Below are 7,130 nucleotides of genomic sequence, written 5' to 3'. Positions count from 1 at the left end.
GCTGGCAGCGCTACCACATCAAGGTGCACCTGGCGGACGAGGCGCTGCTGCTGCCGCTCACCGTGCGGCCGCGGGACACGCTCAGCGACCTGCGCGCGCAGCTCGTGGGCCAGGGCGTGAGCTCGTGGAAGCGCACCTTCTACTACAACGCGCGGCGGCTGGACGACCACCAGACGGTGCGCGACGTGCGCCTGCAGGACGGCTCCGTGCTGCTGCTCGTCAGCGACCCCAGGTGGCGGGGCGGGGGTCCGGGGAGGCGGGAGGGGAGCGGGGCAGGGCCGGAGGAGGAGGATCGGGCTGGGGTCCCGGTGGGGAGGGGGCAGGGCCTGGAAGATCCAGGGGGGGCAAGGCCTGGCTGGGATCCCGGGTGGGGAGGGGGCAGGGCCGGGCTGGGGGCCCTTGCCTGGGACCCGGAATGGGGCCTTAGGGCCTCTCTGGGGCCTGAGCTCAGGCTACTGTGGGAAGCAGCCGGGAGAAGGCAGGAGGCAGGCACAGAGCGGCCCGGTCGCCCCGATCCCCCCTCCCCGATGGCTCTGCCCCCTCCCTCTGACCTGCGCCCTTCCTTAGCCCCCTTCCGGCTCAGTCTCTTCCTCCCTCAGTGGCGCCGGCCCTGTTTATTTCACTTCCGGTCATTCTTCCTGCCTCCTACCTCTGCCCATTGCTGTCTCTGCTGCTTTGGTCTGTGTGTCCCTCTGTCTCTCTGTCCCCCTGTCTCTTTGCCCATCGTCTCCCCCACCAGCCCTCGCGTCCCCACAGGCCTGTCCATATGCTTCTTGCCAGCACTCTGGCCTGACCATGTGCGGTTTCCAGAGGTCCCCTGGCCAAGGTGACCGTGAGGGGTGTCTCTCTGCCCAAGGAGGGGTGTGCAGAGCAGGGCTTCCGGGAAGAGCACATGGAGAGGCCTGGGGCAGCTCTGGGAAAGGTGGCCGGAGGGACCAGGAGGCGGTAGAGGTGGGCAGGGCTGGTCCCAGGCCGGATGCCACCTTGGAAGTGTCGGTCGGGCAGGGAGCCAGACGCGTCACTGTACTTTATGGGGGTCACGCTTGCAGGTTTGGCCTTTACGGTTTGATCTGCAAGCTCGGGGTGACGCTTTGAGACCAAGTCCTCAGAAACCGGTCCGGGAGGCTCAAGGTTGGGGGGAGGGCCGGCTTCCCAGCTCCTCTGGAAGGAGCGTCTCGGGGGTGGGATGATTTGAGAGTGGAGGGATGAGGGCTGTGTTTTACATGTTTATTTGATTTATTTGGGGGGGGGGCTGAGGGGCAAGAGAGAGAGAGAGGGAATCTCCGTGCTGATAGTGTGGAGCCCAGCGCAGGGATTGAACGCCTGAACCGTGAGATCACAACCTGAGCCAAAATCAGGAGTCAGAGGGTTAACTGACTGGGCCGAGGGTTGTCATTTTGTTTTATTTTATTTTACTTTTTAGGTTTATTTTTGAGAGAGAAAGTGCAGGTGGGGGAGGGGCAGAGCGAGGGAGAGAGAGAATCCCGCACAGGCTCCACACTGTCAGTGCAGAGCTCGACGCGGGGCTCAAACCCACCAACTGGGAGACCATGACCTGAGCTGAAGTCTGGCACTTAACCCGCTGAGCCACCCGGGTGGGTTGTCATTTTAAACAGGGTTGTAGGGACAGTTTCATTGAGGAGGTGACAGTTTGAGTAAAGTCTTGATGGAGGTGAGGGACGGAACCAAGTGGATGTGTGGGCGAAGAATAGTTTGAGCAGAGGGCACAGTTTGTGCAAAGGCCCTGGGGCAGGACCAGGCTTGGCGTGTTGAGGAACAGTGAGGAGGCCTGTGTGACTGGAGCAGAGTGAGTGAGAGGAGAGAGGGAAGGGTGGGCATGGAGGGATGGAGGCAGCTCATGGAGGGGCTTGGGGGACCTCACGGAGGACTTGGGTTTTTACCCTGAGGAGGTGGGAGCCCTGGAGGGCTGTGGGCAGAGGAGAGGAGGCCCTAGTCAGGTGCTCACAGGCGCCCTCTGGTGGCCACTGCAGGGAGGACAGACTGGGCGGGGTTGAGGGCAGAAACCTGGGGACCAGCGCAGGGTTCCAGGTAAGTGGTGGGGGAGACTGAACTAGGAGAGAGCCAACTCGCTGTTTTCCTAACGCTCTCGGCAGAGTCCTGCCTCAGGGCCTTTGCACTGGCTGTTCCATCTGCCTGGAATGCTTTCCACCTGCCTTCCTCCCTTAGCGCTTTCAGTCCGTTGTTTGGATATCCTCACAGTGCAGTCCTCCGTGTTGACCCTGTTAAAAATGGAGTCCCGCTGACGGGGCCCATCCCCCACGCCTGCGTTAACTCCCCCCCCAGCACTTATCAGCAGCTGACTTCTTATTGTTCCATCCATTTTTCCCCCTCGCCTCCTCCCCTAGACTGTAAACCCTACAAGCACTCTACTGTCCCTCCTACTCATTGCTCTGTTTCCAGTTCAGTGCCTGGCACACAGTAGGTCCTCAATAAGTATTTGTCCAGGGGCTGCTTAGAACATTTTCCAGGAGTTCTAGCAGTGGCTGGACGTCGGGGGTGGAGGGGAGGGTCTCAAGCCTGGAGGTGAGTCCTGGGTGGGTGCTTGAAGGTGCATTGGCGGGCCGTGTAGCGGATCACGGCCTTGAGCGCCAAGGGGAAGCCACGTGTGGCCTGTGACATGCGTCTTCCCGTCCCCATCTTTCAGGTAGTTGGAGGAGTTGGAGCCATGACCGAGGGGGCTGGCGGTGCTGGATGAGGGAGCCGGAGGCACCGCTCGGGAGCCCCGACTTCACTCTGGGCAAGTCTCTAATATGGTTTTTAAGGAGATTTATTTATTTATGTTTATTTATTTTGAAAGAGAGCATGAGCAAGGGAGGGGCAGGGAAGGAGGGAGAGAGAGAATCCCAAGCAGGCTCCGCAGAGCCCGACGTGGGGCTCGAACTCACAAAACCACGAGATCATGACCTGAGCCAACCCAAGAGTCAGATGCTTAACCGGCTGCGCCCCCAGGTACTGAAAGATTTTTTTTTTAATTTTTAAGTAACCCCTACACCCAATGTGGGACTCAGACTCACAGCTCTGAGGTAACGAATTGCCTGCTCTGCAAACTGCACCAGCCAGATGCTCCTGTCTGTAGAACTTCTGATGTGGAAAGGGCATTACAGATTGTAGAGACCCCAGATGTGGAGACTGAGGCCCAGAGAGGAGAAGGGACTCACTTCTGGTGACTATCACCCCCTCCACACCCTCCTGATTTTTACCCCCTCCCCCCACCGAGTAAGGACATGGGCCCTACTTTCTCACTTACTTTTAAACAAACATTGGTTGCCCCTAACTAACAGGAATGATGTTGTCCCAACTTGCTGGGCAAAGCATTCCTCTCTGGGCTTCTTAAATTTTATTTTATTTTATTTTATTTTTTAAAATGTTTATTTTTGAGAGAGACAGAGACAGTGTGAGTGGGTGAGGGGCAGAGAGAGAGGAAGACACAGAATCTGAAGCTCTGAACTGGACTGACGCGAGGCTCGAACTCATGAACCCTGAGATCATGAGCTGAGCCGAAGTTGGATGCTTAACCCACTGAGACCCCCCCCCGCCCCCCCTCACTTTTTACACAGAAAGAGTGGCCATTGGTTGAATTGCACTTTGCCTGCAATTCCTACGTCAGTCACCAGGGGGCTCCAAACAGCCAGGCTCCTGCCATCCCTGTCCTGTCGTCTCTCTGCCCCAGGGCACCGGGCCAGCAGGAAAGAGGAGATGGCTGCATGTGTCACTGGCCACGCCAGGGGTGTTTGGGACAGGGAAGAAGGAAAGGTGGCCAGACAGCTGGGGTTTCGCCTTTCCATGGGCCTGGACTGAACTTGTTTTATTCCCTCCTTGCTGCTGTTTCAAGTCGTGGGCTCCTGGGGGCGCGTGGTGAACTACGGGCCGCTGCCCTGGACACGCCTGCCGCAGGCCCAGTGCTGCTGCTCCAGCCCAGGCGGCAGGGAGGAGCCGGTGTGCCCTGAGGCCGTGGCTCCCCTCGGGGGGCCTCAGGTGTGCAGTCTGCAGTGGGGACCTCGCTGCCATCGTGGAAGGCTCCCGTGGGCGGCTGCAGGGCAGGACACGAAGAGGCGCACAGAGGGGACAGGAGAGGCGCTCCAGGACGTCGCTCCTCCTCCCTGGACATTGTCTCTGCCACACCTCTGCCCCAGCTGTGCCCCCTGCCTGAAGCACCTTTCATGCGCATCTCTGCCACTCCAGCTCACCGGAGACTGCGGCCTCCTCCAGGAAGTCTTCTCGGATTCCCTCCTCACCAGCCAGTGAGCACTGTGTCCTCCATGGGGCCCCTCCGAGGCCCGTGTACTGTGAAGAGCCCGGCACGGGGGCGGCCAGTTACTGATGAGATCTCAAATGACTCCAGGCGGAGACGGGGACCCCAGCCCTCTCCCACAGCCCCAGCACTGCGCCCACGCCCCTGGCGGTGTCCTCCTTCCCCTAAATCCCACTGCCTCGTCCCCTACACGGGGCCTCCCTGTTGGGCCTGAAGGGCTCTGGTTGGAGGGGTGGAGCTGGGCCGGGGGCTGGGCCGGTGGACCCACGAGGCACAGGCGGTGATCAGGGGGCGTTCCAGGCCCTGTGTCGGGACAGGACCCTCTGGGGAGAAGGCCGGGCCGCGTCATGTGTTCCCGGGTTCTCTGTGCAGATGCCTGAGGGGCCACGCGCCCCGGGCGCCGGGGTGGGTGCTGGGGGGGCCCGGAAGCGTGCCCGCCATGGAGCCAGGCCTGTCTGGCTCTGCTCACCTGCTCTGAAGGTGCAGGGGAGGGCGGGGGTGACCCAGGTTTCACCTGCCCCTCCGACCCCCACGCGTCCAGTCCAAGCCCGGGCACCTCGATGCCCCACGGCCTGGCCCCCAGCCCAGCCAGACCCCCGCTCCTGCCTCGCTTGGGTGTGCCGGTCACTGAGCCACACTCACCTGCCTGGCAGGTGCCCGGGGACGCCCCACAGGGCCTGGCAGGGAGGGGGGCTTCCGGTGGCCGCCCAGCTCTGCTCCTCAGCCCCACTACGTGCCCCGGTCTGGGCCCGCCCTTGCCCGGCCGTGACTCACTGCAGACCCTAGCTGCCACGGGCTGGCGGCTGCGAGTATGGCCCACTTCACAGGCCCGGGTCCAAGGTCACCGTTCCCGGGGCGGCTGCCCCAGCAGCCCCCGAACTGCGGGGTCCCTGCCCACGCCGAGTCCCTGCTTCTTGACTGAAGGGGTAGGGGGTGGGGGGGGAGCATTTCAGGCCATTTTTGACATTTAACAAACACTATGCAAATCACATGCAAATTACCACCCATTTCTTAAGCCTCGACAGCCCAGGCGTGTTCTGAAATAGTAATGGCGGACCTGTCCGCCGCCTGGAGGAGGGGTTCACAGCCTCTCCCCCCCCCCCCGGTGCCTGCCTTCCTGCCCTCCTTCCCTCTTTCCTTCCTTTCTTCCTTCCCTCCTTCTTTCCTTCCTTCCCTTCTCCCCCTTCTCCCCCTCCTTCCCTTTCCTCCTGTTACACTTTTGTCCCCCGTCTGTGGGAGGCCCCCAGTCCCAAGGTGAACACGAAGAACAAAAGCAGCTCCGGCGTTCCCGGTTTCCAGGTGGGGAAACAGCTCCGGGGAGGCACAAGCCTGGCCTGGGGTCCCAGAGCCACAGGCAGGAAGTGGTGCCCCCATCGCGGGCCGTCATGGACTAACATGGACAGAGCCTGCGACCCAAGAGGGAGGGAGGACGGTGGCTGCAGCCGTGGGGACCCCGAGGAGGCTCCGGGCCTGGCAGGGCTTGGCAGCGCCCAGGGAAACCATCCTGGGGATTTTTGGCCTTGAGTGGCAGGCCACCGCGACCGTGGACCTGGAGAAACCTGACATGGCTGATTCTACCCCTCCAGCCCTCCTTTCTCCTGCTACCCCCAGTCCGCACACCCTATCGGCTCTGTTTGGCAAACTCCTATTCACCCTGCAAGGCCCAGCGACAATGCCCCCTTGTCCACGCAGTCGTTTCTGATCCTCCGAGAAGGGCCTCCACTTCCCTCTGGGCTTCTGTTACCCCGGGTCTCTCTTTGGTCCAGCCCTGACTCCGTGAGGCCTGCAGGGTCACCGCCCGCTCGGGCTCCGTTCTGGCACCTGCCTGGGAATGACAGACCTCCAGACCTCTGCACGTGCACGTTCTCTACCCAGAATGCCCTTTCGCGTCTATTCCACCTGGTGCATGCCTACATTTTCAGGGTCCTAGCACGAACGCCCCACCTCTGCGTGGGCTCCGCTGGGCTCCCGGTCAGCCTCTGATCCCACTGGGATCGGCTCGATGCACGGCAGGAGGGGGTGCGTGCCCCCCCCCAACGCATCATGCCTGGGGCCCCAGGCTCACGTCACCGGGTCAGGAGCGGGAAAGGAGGGCCGTCTTTGTGTGCGTAGGAATAAAAGAAGTGAAAACAAAGTTAAGTTCACCTCCTCTAACTTGAGTGTCTCTTTCGGCCCCCACCCCCTCCAGGACTTTGTGCAAGCTCAGCCCTCCCCAGGAACACCGTTTCCCTTGACTCCTATTCTGGCTGACCCCAAGCAGGTCACCTCGGTCACCCCTCTCTGGGCTGTGAAAGCAGGGGAAGCCGGGTCACCCCCGTGCCCGCCCCGGGCCCTGTCAGGCTCCTGGCTCCACCCAGGGAGCAAGTCTGGGCTGCAAGGAGTTTCGGTGAGACTGGCTGCCGCTCCTGCTGGGGCCCCAGGCTCCCGGGGAGGGGCTTCCTGGGCGGCAAGCAAACCCGGGGGCGGGGTTCCCAGCCAGAGACTCCCAGCACCCAGGCTCCGAGTCAGCTCTCTGCCTCACTCTCGCCCTCTATGACTCCAAGCCAGGTCTCGGGGTTCTCTGACTCTGCTCATTTGTTCACTGGGCACATACGGAGTGTGCTCATGCTGGCCGCTAGAGATACCAGGACAGACCCTGCTCCAGCAGCCACAGACAGCGGGCCAGGTTGCTCACTGCACAAAAGCACCCAGCTGGGGGGCGAGAGGGGCCCAGGAGGAGAAAACATTTTGTAATTCACACAATGTCTTCTATTCAGGTTAGTGTGGTCCTGACTCCCTCTCTCTCCCTCTCTCTCTCTCTCTCTCTCTCTCTCTCTCTCTCGCTCTCCCTCCCCATCCATGCATCCGTCCATCCATC

At 61.5% G+C, this 7,130-nt stretch overlaps 1 long non-coding RNA gene across 1 annotated transcript; it reads left to right on the top strand.

Moving 5' to 3' along the window:
• The first annotated feature begins 3,007 nt into the window (after window positions 1–3,007).
• On the top strand, window positions 3,008–6,412 carry LOC115273935. The gene is made up of 2 exons (XR_003901013.1): window positions 3,008–3,184; window positions 3,854–6,412. It is a non-coding gene; the product is annotated as an uncharacterized LOC115273935 (long non-coding RNA).
• The last annotated feature ends 718 nt before the right edge of the window (window positions 6,413–7,130 follow it).

The sequence above is a fragment of the Suricata suricatta genome, chromosome 12 (assembly GCF_006229205.1).
Source record: "Suricata suricatta isolate VVHF042 chromosome 12, meerkat_22Aug2017_6uvM2_HiC, whole genome shotgun sequence".
Taxonomy (NCBI): domain Eukaryota; kingdom Metazoa; phylum Chordata; class Mammalia; order Carnivora; family Herpestidae; genus Suricata; species Suricata suricatta.
Note: the sequence above shows the minus strand (reverse complement) of the source record. Positions and strands in the feature narration are given on the sequence as shown.